Source organism: Dryas octopetala, chromosome 2 (assembly GCF_963921425.1).
Source record: "Dryas octopetala chromosome 2, drDryOcto1.1, whole genome shotgun sequence".
Classification (NCBI taxonomy): domain Eukaryota; kingdom Viridiplantae; phylum Streptophyta; class Magnoliopsida; order Rosales; family Rosaceae; genus Dryas; species Dryas octopetala.
In genome coordinates, this window is record NC_141367.1 from 6,882,380 (window position 1) to 6,901,576 (window position 19,197).

At 35.5% G+C, this 19,197-nt stretch overlaps 1 long non-coding RNA gene and 1 pseudogene across 3 annotated transcripts; both read right to left on the reverse strand.

The window, feature by feature from the left end:
* Nucleotides 1–529: 529 nt before the first annotated feature.
* On the reverse strand, nt 530–11,193 carry LOC147292807 (uncharacterized). 2 transcript variants are annotated; one of them, XR_015120398.1, is made up of 10 exons: nt 5,662–6,023; nt 5,471–5,554; nt 4,381–4,487; nt 4,191–4,271; nt 3,967–4,109; nt 3,640–3,700; nt 2,300–2,372; nt 1,155–1,348; nt 842–970; nt 530–730 (listed from the first exon to the last, which is right to left on the reverse strand). It is a non-coding gene; the product is annotated as an uncharacterized LOC147292807 (long non-coding RNA). The 2 variants fall into 2 exon arrangements; XR_015120399.1 differs by lacking the exons at nt 4,191–4,271; nt 4,381–4,487; nt 5,471–5,554; nt 5,662–6,023 and adding exons at nt 10,558–10,658; nt 10,762–11,193.
* A 24-nt stretch (nt 11,194–11,217) lies between these two features.
* Nucleotides 11,218–17,343, reverse strand: LOC147292808 (uncharacterized; annotated as a pseudogene). The gene is made up of 10 exons (XR_015120234.1): nt 17,339–17,343; nt 17,103–17,232; nt 16,183–16,335; nt 15,787–16,022; nt 15,607–15,676; nt 14,652–14,858; nt 13,725–13,964; nt 11,640–11,718; nt 11,399–11,539; nt 11,218–11,310 (listed from the first exon to the last, which is right to left on the reverse strand). The product of XR_015120234.1 is annotated as an uncharacterized LOC147292808 (transcript).
* Between the last annotated feature and the right edge of the window lie 1,854 nt (nt 17,344–19,197).

The window sequence follows — 19,197 nt, forward strand, 5'->3', positions numbered from 1 at the left end:
ATAGTCTTAAGGTATAGTGTATTGGGTAAGTTATAGGATTTACAATTTGAAAAAAACACAGTAGGATTTAGGATATAGAATATAGGGTTTAAGTTTAAGTTTAAGTTTCTAAATTGACCGAAGCCCAAACCAAGTGACTAAAGCCTATTAGTGACGAACAAAAAATATTCATCACTAAAACCTATACTTTTTAGTGACCAAAGTCTTTCCTCACTAAAAAATTGATTTATTGATGAACTATTCCATCCCAAAAATACCAAAATTTTGGTCACTAAAGGCCTATGTTTCATCACTATAGATGATGGTTTAGTGAGGAACATAAATATATTCATCCCTAAAATATGATGAGGTGGATCTGGTGGTTACATGAAATAGTGACCAAAATCTTCATTACTAAAACCTACCATTCGTTCACTAAAATATTGTAGATACATTTAGTGATAGAATTTGGTCACAACTTCGATTTTAATTACTATTTTAAACTCATTTTTTCAAAATTACTACATTAAATACATCCTGCTTTGTTTTCAATATAAGTAGCAACAGTAGATGTTAATACATTTCATTTCAAAATGACAAGTGACTAGTATTCGGATATCAAAGTTTATCCATCAAAACATGTACATCTCTCTCACAACTTAGATTTTAATAAAAAACCCAACAATGCAAATCTCTAGATACAAGATGTCCATTCCGAAGGCTTGTAATCTGTCCTTGAAATCTCAACAGCCTGCACAGACGACAAATTTCAAATTGAATAACAAGGGTATATTATACATATATATATCATCCATGTCACCAGAAATAAGTCCTAAAGTCAAAGATCATTTCTGAAGCTTACCTGCATTCCTTCCATGCCATTGATTCCTACTCCAATATCAGCCTCTTGAATCATGCCAACATCATTTGCCCCATCTCCAATTGCCAAGGTTGTCCTTCCTGTATGTTTTTTTTTAACCAAACGAGTAATCTGCAAAAATATAAGATTGATTTCAGGACACTCGTAGGTATTTTGAAATGAAAAGATGGAATGGGCTTGTTTTTCTTAATTACAGAAGTTGGTAAGATGATAAAATTTAGTATAGAATATAAAAGAAGAAGAAGCCTTCTGTTTGCCTAACTTCTAAAATGAAGATTATATATAATAGACCTACCAAATCCTTCTGTTTTGGAGAGACCCTGCAGCATATAACAGAGGCACAATTAACAGCCAAAGGAAAGCACTGGTCCTTCACATCACTTCTCAGAGCAATTTGAAGGCCAGGGGTGCATCTTTACTGCCTTCTTCAAACTTGAATTTGTGAAAACTTTCGAGTTGGTTTAAATGTCTTCTTTCATCGCCTGGAAACTAGAATAAACAAAATATGTGATTACCAACTCAACTTCTATTGAAGTTGGATGTTTAAGAAAATTGAAACTTACTATAGTCTCCTTAAAACTCAAAGTCAATTAATCCCATAACACATCTAAGTTTAAATGTTAAGTGTCTTAGAAACAAGTTCAAAAGGCCATTGCAAAATAGGTTTTACTTGTGTGCAAGTTAGTTACTGGGATGCATGTGAAAGGAAACAAGAATCCATTGAGCATATTTGCACAGCAGAACATGATTATGTTTCTTTGTTCCATTGAAACCTATGGGTATTCTCAAGCACACAACAGTAGAATGAAAACAAACCAAGAAACTAGAAGAGTACCATCGACAACTACTGATTTGAGCATGTTCTTTCTACTTTTCTCTGTTGTGCAAAGAGATGACCACTAAAATGACATTAGGTGTGGATTGCCTCTTACAAGGAGAGAATCGATGAGAAGGAAACAGTGAAAGAGATCGAGCAGGAAATTAAGGGAGAAAGAGATTCAGTGAGAGTTTCGGACTGGGGATCTATACAAGAAATTTGAGAAGGCAAGCAACCAAACGCAAAGAAAAAGGCAAACAAAAAATATTTGATGCCACGGACAAATATTGTAATGGATGAAAAGGTAAAATGTTATAATATTGTAATTAGATGAAAATGATGACATAAAATAGGCTGTGATTAAAATTAACAAAATTAAACGAGAAATTTAAAGTATTGAAACATTATATCTAAAATCTTATTTGGGATGCTTCAATAAAGATGACTTTGTTATCAAATTGCATACAATAAAAAACTGCAGTTATGAATCACTTTTTTCATATCATTAAGAAAAGAACATGGTTGAGATTTGAATATATGCATAAATGAAATTTGAAATTTGAAATGGAAGAAAAGAATATATCAATTATTTTCTTAATCCACAAACATAATTGCAACAATACCTTCTCCTGCAGATCAAACACCTTCAGATTTACTTCTTTAAATGTGAATGTTGGTTTGCTTAACCCAGGAGTCCTTCATGAAAAAAAAAAAAAAAAATAGGGGTCAAGCAAATGGGGAGCAGAGTCATAAACTTGTGAGCATACTTGTAATGAATTAATTAAGGAGACCAGGGTAAAAATGAGTGGGTAGCCAAATATAATTAGCAGCAAATCAAGAACGACAAAAATTATGCACTTAAGCTACTGCTGACTTGAGGTTTCGTAATGGAAATATCTCAAAAATACCTTATAGCTCGAGAGCAGCCCCTAGTATCACCTTTGAGAGAAAATATAAAAAACATTCATTTTCACCATTAGTATCCCTGTTTCTTTTTTCCATAACTTGACCAAAATTGAAGTCATGGTAATTTTCAAAAAATTGTAGAGAACAAAAAAAAATTTATAAAAATATACCAAGCTATAATCCTCTAGCTACAACCTTTACATTGAATATACATTCACATCCAAAAGAAAAAAGGTGGATCATCAAAAGAACAACTGAAGGCTTACTGCATCATGAATGAATGTAATTGCACAACATATGGATATCTACAAATTTTTGCCTGCAGTATCCATTGTTTGAACATGACAGAAAATCAAGAATACACCTGCTCCTCCTCAACATATAAAACACTCATACAAAAATTATAAATAAATAAAAGAAAAAAGCAACATTACCTCTGTGTGAGGAATCAAGAATTAAACAGCCAAAACCCACTTATTACAAACACTAAAAAATAACAGAAAACTACAATGAGAGAAACTGAAAGTATATTGAAAGTAAATTAGAATGACCTGTAGGCTTCTATGCCAAGTCAATTAACAATGAAGGGTACTTTCTTCCTTAAGAAAAGTTCATACTATATTCTTCTTGTTGAATTGTTGAATCCTTGTTTTTCTTTCTTTATTAACTACTTTCTAGAGGGGAGGGGTAAACTGATAATGGATTCCCAAGATTGCTTTAAGACATGCCACATGATTTGATAATGGATTCATGATTGTGTTAAGACATCTAGATGCTCCTTGCAACAAAAATTTCCGTTTTTTATCTCCAACATTCTGATACTAGTGATAATGAAGCAAAACCCATAATCAATTATCACCATTTAGATTGCATAAACCGCATACAGTAAGGCTTGATAAAATTGCCCTTCACTTATGCCATCCCTGATCAGAAATATTTGTCATTCAAATAAGAACAGAGCAACCTAGTTGAAGGGTAACCCAAGTATTTTTTACAAACTTGCAGTTCCAATGTCAAGTTTTGTTGCACAGACTGACCTAGGATTACAAACATGTACCTGTATTCAAATCCTTAGTGGCTTCTGCCCTGTTACCTTCGTACACGAAACCAGAAGATCCCTGGACAAAAGAGAATATGATATTGAGATAGAATACTAACACCTTACAAAAAAATAAAATGGCAACAATTTCCATCATGGAGTAGCATTAAATGCAAGCAGAATATCGAAGGAACAAATTGAAGGGGCTGTATGAGGTTAGACTTTGGGAAATATTGGTGTGCTTGCCTATGGGCAAGCACAGGTTGGTACAAGCAAATGGGAGTTAACCAATGAGGTACTGCACCTTGAGAAAGTTCAAAAGAAGTGATTCTAGAGTTCTCATACCTGATCATGCCACCACTGACTGTGCCACGAACAGGGTCTTGCCATGTTTTATATAAATCTTGAATGAGTTCCTGTCTCTGAGCTTGAGCACAAACTAATCCAACATATTTGGTCACTTCAGGCCAATCATGGGAAGCTACTACCTACAGTAGTACAAACATCCATTAGCAACAAGGTCTCAACTTACATTACGGAAAGAAGTTCCTGGAGGTAAAGAATTTTACAGTAGCAATGGAGGGGCTGGAAGCTTATCCATTCTCAGGGTGAGTGAAATCTGCTCCGATGGGACTTGGACTTGGTATTTACTTTTGTTGTTCAGAAAAATAAAAATGGGTTATTATAACACTAAATTCTAGCTTTAGTAGGACAAAAAAAGAAACTAAATATTGAATACTATAATCAGTAGTAAATTACCTCCTACTGGGGGCTTTCGTGAGTAATCCCCAGGTATGCTCAGTGGGCCTTTAGCTGAAACCACTTAAGAGTTTCTTCGTTTAGAAGCTTTTTCAGAGGAAGGGAATCTACAATGTAATTAAGATGTGAGGATCAAAAGTACTGCGTGTATTTCCATAGAGCAAAAAAGTAATATAGTTTACAAATTTTGATTAAGAGATGCATAAAAGTAAAATCATTTAGTCAAAACAAGATTACTTTTTACGTAAAAAGATTAGGTAGAAACAATGTATTAACAAGATAATTTCAATACGAACATATACATCTCACTTGACTGTCTACCGTTCAAAATGTACCATGGGCTTTAAAGTTAAGGTAAAGTAAAACTTTCAATTTGTTCTCCCTAAAGCAATACTGTCTTTCAACTAGTGCAAAGTTTAGTTAATGAATGTTGACACCCAAAAACAGTGGAAGAGCTAAACAGTGCATGCATTTCCAGTTTGTGGATGTCATCATATGAATTGTAGACCCAGCCTACAAGGGTGATCAACAAACCCATACTACGCATGATCTCATACCTTCCAGTTATTTAGAAATATTGCTCTCCACCTGATCAAGTTTCTGAATAATTTCAACGGAACCTCATCATCGTAAAGTATATCTAATTTTAAACCTTCATGGAAAATAAAATAGCCTGACAAATCAGCCCCACTTACTTACTCCTCCCCCCTTTCCAAGATTTTGAAAAGAAAAAGAGCATAAAAACAAACCCCACTTTTCTTTTTCCTTGCACAAATTAAAAAGAAAAAAGGGAAAGCTATAACTATTCACTACAAATGAAAACTCTTATTGCCACACGAAAAAATAGTACGCAGTCAATTACTTGGAAAGGTAGTAATCCTTCATATATCAGAGGTCAAAGAAAAGATGATATTCAGAATCAATAGTAAAGAAATAAAGGTGTGCACTGTGATAATCCTTCATATATTCCTAAACTGTCCACTCTTTAATAAAACTAATGCATGTAATTGTCCCCTGTGCATAGTCATAGTCAAATTTATTCCTAACAAAAACAAACACACAAAGGAGAACCTTAGAAAAATGAATATACCACAGGTAATCCCTGCTCATAAATATTTGTCATTCAATGTGTCTTGGCTTCAGGTTAAATTGCTGCAAGTGCCTGTTTCTGAGCCTGCATAAATTAGTTCAAAATCCAAATATTAAATTCATGAAAGAGATAGAGAGTTTGATATATGAATAAAACTACAAAATCAAATGTAAACAAATCGAAGCCCTAACCTGGGTGAGAGAGACAGAGTCGGAGTTTTATAGTTTCTGAGAGATCGAAACTCGGTGAGAGAGAGAGTCTGAGTGAGTTTTCTGGGTTTCTAGGTTTCGAAACTCAGTGAGAGAGGGTCTGAGCTTTCTGGTATGATGGGCGATGGACGTGCTAGGATGGGTTTCTGAGTTTGCTGGGTTTTTGGTGGGAGGATGGCGAAAGGGTGCCGACAGGGCGAGGATTGAACGAGAGTGCCAGGACGGCGAGAGAGAGTCTGATCTTTCTGGGATGGGTTTCTGAGTTTTCGGTGAGAGGATGGCGAGATCGAGGGTGGCGAGAGGGCGAGGATTCAGTGAGAGCGTGAGAGACTGAGAGGGCGAGGATTCAGTGAGAAAGTGAGATACTGAGAGGGCGAGGGCTGCGAGAGACAGTCTGGGTGAGGCTAAGTTATTTATTTTGAATGGAGAGTGAAATGGGCGGAAATTCTGTGTGATTTGTGAAGTTACCATTTTTTTGATGCATCCCCAAGAATGTGGTAACTCAGTCAAGATTTGGTAAGTTACCAAATCTTGACTAAGAGTTACCACTTTCTTGAGGGATGCATCAAAAAAATGGTAACTTCACAAAACTGCATAAAACCCAAATTACCACTTTCTTGATCTTATATTCAAGAAAATGGTAACTTAACATCAAGAATGTGGTAACCACGTACAATGGCAACTGTATACAGACAAACGTGCAATTGCATTCTCCGAGTATTAAATACAAGCTCTTGTTTGCCAATCCGATTTGAACATGCAATCACAAAATTATATCTTGACCAAACTTACCATTTTCTTGATTTTTTTATCAATTAATGGTAATATTAGCTCAAAAAATGGTAAGTTACCATTTTCTTGATCCAAGTTACCATTTTCTTGAACCAACCATCAAGAAAATGGTAACCAAATCAGCCAACCAAAACACGTTACCAATTTCTTGATCGTTCGAGCAAGAAAATAGTAACTTGGTTCAAGAAAGTGGTAACCAAGCCCAACCTTCACCAAAGTTACCATTTTCTTGATTTTTTTTTCTCAAGAAATGATAACTTTTTCTCAAGAAATGGTAAGTTACCACATTCTTGATCGAAGTTACCATTTTCTTGAACCAATCCTCAAGAAAATGGTAACCAAATCAGTGGGGCAAAAAACGTTACCATTTTCTTGATTAAAAAAGTCAAGAAAATGGTAACTTAGATCAAGAAAGTGGTAACCAAGCCCAAGCTTGACTAAAGTTACCATTTTGTTGATTTTTTTCCTCAAGAAATGGTTACTTTTTCTTAAGAAATGGTAAGTGACCATTTTCTTGATCCAAGTTACCATTTTCTTAAACCAATGCTCAAGAAAATGGTAACTAAATCAGTGGGGCAAAAAACGTTACCATTTTTTTGATCATTCGATCAAGAAAATGGTAACTTGGATCAAGAAAGTGGTAACCAAGCCCATTCTTGACCAAAGTTACCATTTTCTTGACTTTTTTTCTCAAGAAATGGTAACTTTTTGTTATGAAATAGTAAGTTACTATTTTCTTGATCCAAGTTACCATTTTCTTGAACCAAACATCAAGAAAATGGTAACCAAATCAGCCAAGCAAAAAACGTTACCACTTTCTTGATCGTTCGATCAAGAAAATGGTAACTTAGTTCAAGAAAGTGGTAACTAAGGCCAATGTTGACCAAAGTTACAATTTTCTTGATTTTTTCCCTCAAGAAATGGTAACATTTTCTTAAGAAATGGTAAGTTACTACATTCTTGATCTATGTTACCATTTTCTTTAACCAAATATCAAGAAATTGGTAACGGAATCAGTCAAGCAAAATACATTACCACTTTCTTGATCGTTCGTTCAAGAGAATGGTAACTTCGTTGAAGAAAGTGGTAACCAAGCCTAAGGTTGACCAAATTTACCATTTTCTTGATTTTTTTCTCAAGAAATGATAACTTTTTGACAAAAATTGGTATTACCATTTTCTTAATCCAAGTTACCATTTTCTTGAACCAAATCTCAAGAAAATGGTAACTTCATCACTAGCCCAAAAAACGGTTCGTACTGCAACTGTGTATAGACGAAAAGGCAATTGCATTCTAAGACTACTGAATACAAGCTCCTGTTTGACAATCAGGTTTTGACATGCAATTCAAAATTACACTATTTGACAAGTCTGGAGATGCGCCAGAGGTTCATTTTTTTTTTTCAACTTGGGTGGGTTAATTTTATATTTTGGGGGAGGATGGAATTTTGGTTTCAATTTCAATATTTTGTGTTTTAAGTTTTTTGTTTTAGTGAGTTTCAGTTTTAGTTTTGTGAATTTTAAATTTTGTAGGGGGTTTTTTTTAGAAGAAATTTTTTAGGGTATTAAGTATTAACATGTTTAATTAAAAACCTTATACTAAAAGTCTAAAACTATATACATTACACATTTACATGTGTTTTACATTTTTAATTCATATATACCATATACACTATACAGTACTATACCGTAGAACTATAATAATTAATAAGTATAATGTATATAGGGTAAAGTGTATACCCTAAACCCAATCATTTAAACAGATCAAACGCAATGTATGAATTGTCAAAAGAACAAAGCAAATCCCATTTTTTTTTTCAGCCCAACTGAAATCCACAACAAGATTGGAAATCGTAATCAAGTTTTTTCGATGTATAAAACCTCCTGAAACTGATATAAATAAACAAGATTATACATGTCAATTTTGAATGGGATTTGGATGTTATAAATGTTATTTATATTCCATTCTCTCATAAAAATCCATCCATTCAACAAAAATCCATCCATTCATAAAAAATTCCATCCATTCATTTAACTAATCAATATTTGTTCAAATACATGTTCCAAAAGCACGGAGAGTTTTAGAGACCAATTTTGATCCTTGGTGAACATAATGGGACCATTGGAAGTGGTTTGGAAAATATCAGCAACTAGCTTGAACACACTTGGTATGAAATACTAGTCAATCTTCATGTGTTGATTGCTGAGATGTTGCAGACCACACAATGGCAACATACTCTGCCTCTGCAATAGGTCTGGAGGTAAGGTTGCTTCTTCACACAATTTTAACATGAAGATATACAGTGAGCGAACGGAACTACCAACCCAATCTGCATTCATTAGTTTGTTTTCAATAATAGAGCCTTTTAGATCCCAATTCAAAAACTTCATGAGATAGCAAAGAAATACATAAGATAGCACAAGATACATGATTATTCAATTATAACTGCTGAAAATGGCAACAAAACAAGTAAGAAAGTACTGTGTGACATTTACTAAAGAAATCGGAATATTAATGTGTGATTTAACTTCTCAATGTTATCTGCTATATGATACTTAGGTTATACCAGACAAAAGGATAAAAGAGTAGTACTTATCTCGGTGGTATAAGCTTCTGTGCTTCTTTTCCTCAGTTTGTCATGCTGGTCAATAATTCTGAAAAACAGAGAAAAGAAAAGTGGCAAGCATGCTAAATACTTGCTAAAGAAAAGTGGTAAGCATGCATATACTTGCTAAAGTGGGAGACTTGAATATATTGTGCCCTGGAAGAATTTCATGCTCATATATTGTCTGAACACCCATGCCCAAAATTTTTAACCATGGAATAGATTTAGTCTCTAGTTGTTAAAGTCAAAAGCGGCTGCCAAGTCCATGCAAAAAGTCTGAATTACTAGTGACCTTCCCATTTCTTAGAAAAAACTCAGATGAAGGGCCTTCGTTTTCTCTTCTCTACCTCTCTACTCCAATTTTTAGTCATGAATTTGACCCGTGCAGCTGATACCATATCTCCATCACAATTCATCATAGAATGTTTTTGCAGCATTCTTGTAACAATCTCATAAGAATAAATTCAGTATCACATATAATCATTTACTTCAAAAAAAAAAATTTAAAATCTTGTAAAGAAACATGAGCTGACAAACATAAAGGGAGCATTAACACAGGAGCTCTGCATTTCATGAAACCTAGACGTGTGGAGGTCAATTGTTGAACTCTCAGAGATTAAAATAAATGAATTACCATGAATCTGTTCCTTATGCTCAGTTGCAGTTTGAAACAATCTCGCATTGAATATCTGAACATATTTTGATGAGTTAAAGATGATGCTATACATAATGCTTCAAAATATGAATTAAAATTGAACCACGTATGCAATTCAAACAGGTCGATAACATGTCATGCTATCACAGAATAAAAGAAGAGGTCCAGTGGCATGTTTTTGTATCAAGCACAAAGGTACAAAAACCATTTAAGCAATTATATGTAAGGTCCTATAGCATGTAGTTTTCACTACTTGCAGTGATCTACAGTACCCGAGTACAGGACCCAAAAGCACGTATCTAAGCATTGTAAAATACTACAATGCTTAGATGGGAAAGAAATCTTTAATGCAAATTTATTATTTAAGAAATAACCAATCAGAAATGGAGCCAATAAAGTAAGCCAGAAATTGTAATGCCCTACTAAGAATTGGTTGATTACAGGCACTGATCCAATCTACCATTTTCTTCTATTAAAACCTTCAACTAACATATAAAATTGGTCTTTCAATAACAATAGAAAAAAGCATCAACATCAGCAGATTAGAGAAGAGCAAGCACATGGCCATAGGAAATATGCTATCTACACAAATAATAGGAAAAATAAGATGCGGGATTAGCCTTGAACTCCAGAACAAACATACACAACACTAAAACTTCAGACAATTTTTATCTCCCTGATAACATTACATTCAGAGAACGTAACAGTACAGGTAATGCAGGTACACATAGTTGCACATATCATATATTCCTGCATCAAGGCAGCATACAAAACTCTACCCATACATACCAACATGTATCCGGTTTAAGGATAGAAAAAAACATACCAACAGATCTTCCTCCTGGACTCTGTGCTGCTATATGTGAAAACCCAAATCGGGGAAAAAACCAATTACATTTTCTGGCATAGCAAGAAAAACCAATTCCTCTGAAATCCATACAAGTAAGAGAATTTAAATACACAAATTTCAGAAAGCCATTGCAAGGTAATTGACAAGATTGACAATCTCTCTATGAGAACGCAATTATACCTCTGTAATGATCCGGTAGCGACCATGATCTGATACCTGATCCCCGAGAGAGACCTCGAAGCCGCTAGAAACTCAGATCGCCGGCGAAGGGGTTGGATCTGTTCTCCTTTGATTCTCCTCCATGATTGAATTTCAGGACTAAAGGAGGACACCCAGACGATCAGTGTGTCGAGAGGACGATGTCTTGGGTGGTCAGTGTCGCAACTCCGCTGTAGAAGGCGGATGGCCGTCACGAAGTTCAATCGATTCGTCGATTTCGGCATGGTAACTGGTAGATGAATATTTGGGGCCGATTTTGCCAACGTTGCCGCCGGACGGCTGGGCTTTGATTGGAGAAAGGATGCGGGAGAGAGAGGGTAAAGATTAAGAAGCAAAACTATGTAATATTTTGAAATTAACTTGCTACCTGCTGGCCCATAAGTTTTTTTTTTAACCGTTAGATCAACATTTACTGATCTAACGGTCAAAAGCTTGAAGGCATCTAATGCCTGCAGTTATGTTAGAATTTCCGTAATTATTATGTCTATAGTGCAATGAATGCGAAAACAACTAAAGCTTCAATCACATAGAATAATGTAGTATAAATAACTTTATTTTTTTTAGTAACTGTCAAGTAGCAATCATCTAGGGGAAAAACCTTAGTAGGGTCTGAAAGCACTGCATATGCCTCTCCAATCATTTTAAAGAGCCTGTCAGCATCCTTATGAACCTCCAAAGAGATTTCCTTCTAGAGTCGACCTTCATCTCCACCCTCACTTCTTGCCAAGAACTGGCCAGCCTAAATACGACAAAAAGAAAATAGAGAAAAAAAAAAAAAGGGCTGTCAGAGGTACAGAAGAATACATAAACTTCTCAATGGGAGGTATAAAAGTTAAAACCTTGTCCGGATGATGCTTGAGAGCTGCCTTCCGGTATGCCTTCTTAATGTCAGAACTTGTGTCAGATGGTTTAATTCCCCTGGCATTGAGATTTACAATAATCAGTTATTGGCACAAGTCACAGCAAAATAGGCTCAATATTCTGAACTCAACTAAGCTGCTACACCAATTCAACTGTCAAGCTATCAGGCAACATAAACTTCCCAAAAATCTAGGCATGGGGATACATACACAATCATACACCAAACATGACTAAAATGTAAATCTCTCAAAATATGAAAGTAGTTCTTCACAACTTGAATACTCCTTATTGCATCTAATGGACATCATTTTAAGTTATTAGCCGCCATTCAATGTATATGTACGGCAAAAGTTTCCTCCCACATGGAGATAGCAAAAGCAATAATTCTGGAAACATTATAAGATCTTTAGCAATATCATCTAAGAGTAAGCCTGGGAATGGTATGTAACCAACACAAACTATGATACCTAACTTATGTTCTAAGAAGATAAGTTGGTTATGTTATGTTGCTAAAATGTCAATCCGGACCATTGATCAAATGGATTCTTGTTAGAATTTGTGTTGCAAATTAAAACAATACATAACATGCTAAATATCTGGCAAGAGAACATTACTTATATACAGGCTCCTTCTATTAAGGTATACCTCAACTTATTTATCTTGAGGTATACCCTGTTGGGGCCCACACGAGTTGTTTTGTGTCGATCCGAACCGTTCATTTTCTACATCTCTATTGATAGATCATCCTTGCAAAAAATTAGCCAAATCAGAAATCATTTACCTATCTAACTTTGATCAAATAAATGGATGAACCAAATATTTTTGATGAAACCGTCCATTTGTTTTATCAAAGTTAGATCGGCAAATGATTTCCGATTTGACTAATTTTTTGCAAAGATGATCTATCAATGAAGATGATCCTTGCGAACGGTTCGGATCAACACAAAACGACTTGTGTGGGCCCCAATAAGGTCATACCTCAACATAAATAAGTTGAGGTATATCTCAATAGAAGGAGCCTGTACCTATATATATGTGTGTATATATATATATATCTTATAAGGATGCCCTTATTTTAATAAAAGGACCACATTGTTTGGCCCTACCCTGCAATGTAGTTCACGATCGAAACCATTCATTTTTAAGATCTTCTTCAAGATCACTTGCGCAAAAAAATCAGAAAAATAAAAAATCATTTAGTCATTTGATTATCATAATGACCATATATTTGTTTATTGGAAACACTATGTTTCCTAGTTATTTAACAACAATTAGATGATTAAAAGATTTCTGATTGTCCAATGTTCTGCAAAGACAATCCTTGAAGAGGGACTTGAATAACAAATGCTTTGGATCATGAGACCATATTTCGAAATGGGTCCCGCAGTGTGGTCTTCACATTTCTTAAAATGAGGGCATCCTCGTTAGAGAATTCCTATATATAAATAAGCATATATATATATATATGAGTAATGCTATTTGGACCAAATTAAGTGACCAAATGAGAGGGACCAAGTGAGGTGTCACTTGGGGAGGTGGTCCTCATCTCCATGTGGTCCCTCATCTCCACATCTCCCCAAGTGACACCTCACTTGGTCCCTCTCATTTGGTCACTTAATTTGGTCCAAATAGCATTACTCTATATATATATATAAGTGGCGATTCGCAGTGTTTTAAAAAAGACGCCGAGGGCTCAACGTTCCTGCCAATCACTCGGTGCCGGAAAATCCGAAAAAAAAAAAAAAAAAAGGAAAGGTGCAATAATCAGCTCTAGAGAACAATTATATATAGATACACACACACATATAGGCCTCTTCCATTGAGGGATCCCTTAAATAAGCTTATTTAAGGGATCTCTTGTGGGGTTAACTCCATATTGTATTTTGATGATCGGAACCATCTATTTGTACACATATATATATGTATACACATATTTATACATATATATGAAACACTAACTCCATTGGTTTATTAAAACCCTAAATTTCCATGACACCATGCATAATTCATTGAACACTAACATCTAGGCAAGTTATAAAGACGTTCATAAAATAAGAACTTACAAAATGAGGTAAAACTTTAAGGGGATTCCTTTCTTAGCTTCTTCTTCCATCAAAGGCATACGTCGATGAGCATTGCGTAATTCTTTTACACTGCCATTCGATCTACCTTGTAAACTAGACTCTTTGGCCTTGTCATCAGATTGGTTTTCAAGGATATATACAAACAAGTCTTTGGAGATCACTGGCCACCTGTCCATAGTCCCGTATCATCTCATGTAAGGTGGCTCTTCTAGAAACTGCCTGTTAAAGACAGAAGCAATCAGAAACACAGTCAGAAACAAGAATACTTACAGAACCAATTTGAGTTCAGAATAATTCATTGCTAAAAAAGGGGGCAAGACCATGAACAAAGAAAGGTAACATTTAACAAATTAACCTGATTTCTTGCCAAAGAGACAACAAAGTAATACACTTGTTCTCCAAAAAAAAAAAAAAATCAATACACTTGAGTTACACACATTGTAAAAGTATTATAGCATTGTAGCTCAAACTTATTTAGATCACTCTGTAAGAACTGCAGGACTTGAGTTACACACATTGTAAAAGTACCTTTAGCATTATTAAATTGGAATATCAAATATCATCTTAAGGTCAATTAATTGCTGATTACAAAGGAAGAAACAAGTTATAATTCTTTAAAATAAAAAGATGAGTGTAATGGAAAAGGTCAAGATTTTGAAAGATTTCCAATGAAATTATCATATTTAAATGATCGCGGAAAATTTTAATGGATTGATATCTTGATATCTACAACTCAGTAATCAGGAAAGAAAAATGGGTCTTTGTTATGAAGACTGTCATTAAGTGCTAACAAAATCCTCAAAACAGGGTCTCTTCACATTATTAAAGAAAAAAAAAAAGTTCCTTCTTAGGGTACCTTCACATGCTTATGTAGTATCCTGCTGGAAATGCACCTAAATGGCATACCTTCACATAATTTCCATCAAGAGCTATGGCAAGACTGCAGTCTGCAATGGCATCAGTAATCTGACCCAAAGCTTGGTGTGCTGCACCACGGTTGCACAAACAGATTGCAGCAAATGGACGAGATCCAATATTGCTAGATAAAGCAACAGTATAATGCTCCACGGCTTCTGTATATCTTCCAGATTTAAATGCTTCATTGCCTGCATTCTGTTTTTAAGAGAATTGGAACTTAACAGATGATCTCAAATGCTCGAATTATTGGCAGAATAATCATACTGATAGCTAACAAAAATTTGAAACATTTGGATACAGAGATAAAAGCTCTTAGACAGAAGAACAAGAACATTATTATTATGAACAGTGGCCAAATAAATCAACAACAAGAAGAGCGAGGAAAAAACATATCTTCCAAGTTCCAACACATAAGAATTCAATTTGCTTGGCCCAAACATTACTGACCTTTCCATTAAATTCTCAAAAATGTAATTCCTTCCCCCCTCCCCCTTTTTAATTTTCTCCACGAAGTGACCCCAAGATTATAATCTTCATCCCCCAGGACAAGGAACTCTTGTAATTGTTAATCACCTTGGACCAATACAAACTATCATTTGAAAACCATCATTGAATTATTGTACAACGAAAACAATTATCTTAATGAAGGTTTGATGTGGAAGTATGTGCTACCAATCTTCTCTTTGCATTTGCAAGATAATCACTTAACTTAATACTCCACATTGTTTGAAGTCAAATTTGAGTCTCCCCTGCCCCAGATTAGAAAGAAAAAACAATTCAATTTAAAAATAACTATAATAATAATAATAATAACTGATGCAACACATGTGATACATGATATAGTAAGCATGACAATATAAGAGACGTATTTATAAAGTTTTCTACTAATCCTCCATCCAAGTGAGATAATAACCATAATATATTAAAGCAACAGAGGGCTTACCTTGTGGCTTAACAATTCACGTATAGTGACAGCTAATGAAACCGATGATTCCAAATTCTTACTTTCATACGTACATAGTTAAAATTACACTCAGTAACTTCCATGTCATTAGAGAAAGGAATGTCATGACTGAACTTTATAATACAGAAGTTAGGTATGCAATGAAAAATTGTGTATTACATGTCTTTAATAGATCGCACTTGCTCTAGCTTCTCAAGTAAAGCAAGAGCTGCCTCAAGCCTTCCCAAATGAAAGTAAGACTTGGATATGAAGAACCACCTCCACAACCTAACAAATGGGTAATTGTCACATCCAGAACCATCCATATTTGCTACACTGTTCCCTGAAGCAAAATTCCTTTCAGCAAAATGCAAACTATGCTCACACAGCTGAATTACTTCTTCATACCTTCTCAACTGCAAGAAGCACAAAAAATACAAACAATATTCAGACCAAAACTTGGGGTATAAGAAAAAAAAAAACACTTAAATTTGAAGAAGCACCAACCACCACCACACCAATTGATTCAGTAAAAGAAACTAATGAAAATACATGAGTAGAGAATATAGCACAGACCAAACACAGAGCCTCCGCTTTCAATTCGAGTAATTTTTCTGAGTATAAACTACCTGATAAGGCCTCAGCAATCATTTCTAAAGCATTGAGAGCTGCATCAGTGGTTCCCTGTTCCAGAAGCTTGGCAGAACGATTTGAATACGCTGCCACTTTCTGAAAATAAGAAAACTGCATAAATAGCTGTCACGATATTTTAATAAACTTTATGTATTATCAATAAATGGATCCTATACGATTCCCTAACCCTATGCATGTGGATACCTGAAACATTGATTATGTATAAAATAAAGACCACATAAGTCATGTCAAGCACACCAACTGTTATCCTTTGGCTCCTATAGACAATGCTGCAGCTATCCAAAAGTTTCTTTAGAAAAGCAATTGCAATACTATAAAATGTTTGCTAATATTATGTAAAACTTGCCCTAGATAACAGGAGTACCTGTATTCTGTTTGGTAAATTTTGTTCTAAAAGTACTGTGAAAGTTGAAAATGATGAATAGGTGGGTTAAAAATGGGTGCTATTTGCACCAACTTTATTTCTCAATACACCCATTTGCTTTTTGCACCCACCATGAAAATTGAAGATAAAACGTGTACTCACCCCCCCCCCAAAAAAAAAAAAATCCCTAAAACAATATTAATTAGATCATCTAAAAAAACACTCACAAAATACTCTCCAGGCCAACAAACACTCAAAAAAGTATCTACTAGCTTATATTACATGGTTAGAATGAAAGTTAAGACATTTTGAGGAAAAGAAATCTTTCTCCACCACATCTTCTCTGTTTTTCCTTGGCTATTTGAGCACAATCACCAAACTCAAAATACAATAACTAATTATAAAACTATTATAAACAGCATTAAAATAAAAATCTTACACCCCTATCACATAATATGTGAAGAAACAAATGCATTACCTGAGCCTTTTGTATGCCATCAGCAGAATCTATTACAATTCTCCGATCCAAACACACACCAGTTCCTGATTCCAAGCACTTATTAAAGTACTGCATTGCATTTTCAACTTCCCCAAGCAGAAGATGGCAACTGAGACCCAAAAAAGGAAAGATACTTAGATGACATACAGTGTATTAATAGCATATTAGCATGCATCATAAGAGCAACAACACATTGAAAATACAACTTCATATACAGCATTGATATGAAAAGAGTTCCATATACTCTCATAACAAAAAAGACCAGATACTCCAGATGCAAAAGACAATCAGCAACCCTCCTAAGAATGAAGATTATGAGGATGAATTTCTCAATTTGGCACTCAACAATTTCTTCCAACCCTGATGGAGTTTAAGCTTGATTAACATAGCTTAACAAACTTGCAATTCCTTCAAAATTTCAACAGCGTAGTTGGGATATGAGAAACTTTTCAAGAATCATTGTTAACTATAAGCTCGAGACAATATTTGTTAAGTGAGCGTAAACAAATCACAAATCATTTCCATATGACTCAAGAAAAAAACAGAATACTGGTAAATATAACCCAACATCATCGCCTCCCCTATAAAAATTTAAATAAAATGAAAAATACAATAACCATAGCAGTTAAAGACATATAACTGCTCGGGCAGGTTGTAAGGTTAGCCTGATCTCAAGCGAGATACTTAGTTTGGTTTACAAACCCGGATTTAACCCACACTGGTTGGGATGAGCTCAAAATAATCTCAACCTATGAGTAATTTTATGAGCTCAGGTTGCCCGGATTGGTCAGGTTTAGTTTAGCCCATAGGTTTAACCAGTGAACCCAATCTGTCAAAAAAAAAAAAAATTGAGAAAGACCAAATCCAGAATATTAAGAATCAAATAAACACCAATTCAACAACAACAATCTGACAGACTAATAGATAGCTTAAATACTATTTGATATATGAATATGTTATTAATACATATTTGTATCAGGTTGCTGGTATGAGTTGCAAATTTGGGCTGAGTCTCGGGTTGTATGTTCAGGTTTAGGTGTCAGCTCTGAAGCATGGATACGCCATTTTGGTCCCGTATCCCGTATCGAATACGGATACGCATCAGATACGGGCCGATACGCTTTGGATACGTATCCAAGTCAACGGATACGTATTTGACTCGTTGGATACGTGTATCCTTTGCTCTCGACACGGGTATCCGATTTTTTGGATAAGTTTAACAGTCAATTGAAGAAAACGAAGAGAATTTAATTTGGATGAAGGATACGAAGAGTCTCTACCTTGAAATCATGAAATCGATCGAGGACTCTGCGTGTCTGCCACAGTGCCACTTCATCTTTGTTTGTGGATAAACCCACACCGATCCAACAGCCAACCATGGCTGGACACGTGGCCGGTCAGACCCATCTTCAGTGTTTGACTTCTCAGTGGTCAAACTTTGACCTCCACATCATCACAGCTCGGCACTTCCTCTGTCAGTTCAGATCGGATCGCCACGCCGAGTCCTCCGTGCCCGGTCCAACCCGAACCGATGATCTTCCAAAGGATTGAGTGTTCATCTTTCCACGGTCGTCTCGGCTCGGCTCGGCGCGGAAGGAACCTCCTTTCGAGTTCTAGCGTCAATCAGTTATGACTCGGAAGGACCCCTATCTACTGGATCGGTTCGGTCAGGAATCCCATGTCCGATCCGATCACACATGGGCTTCATGTATACACATAAGAACATGTGTTCGGGTCGGCTCGGCCCCCCGCCGCCATTCCAAGGAAGATCATGTTGGGATGAACCGCCACACTTAAATGCACCTGACAAAGGTCTTCTGACAAATAGGACTTCCCAGCCCACATTCATGACTACTGAGGCAGTTCACCTGAATCTTCCATACTTGCATTGAATGCAAAGGAGGTGGGTAGCTGTGCATGCGACTGTTCACGACCGAACGCGTGGATCTTTCTCAACCAGCCAACCACATGCAGGTATCTTACTCATCACAATCTCCTCTGCCTATATATACCAACTTATATGTGCAAAATGGAGGATCTAGCTATCAACCTCTCACCAGACAAACACTTACAC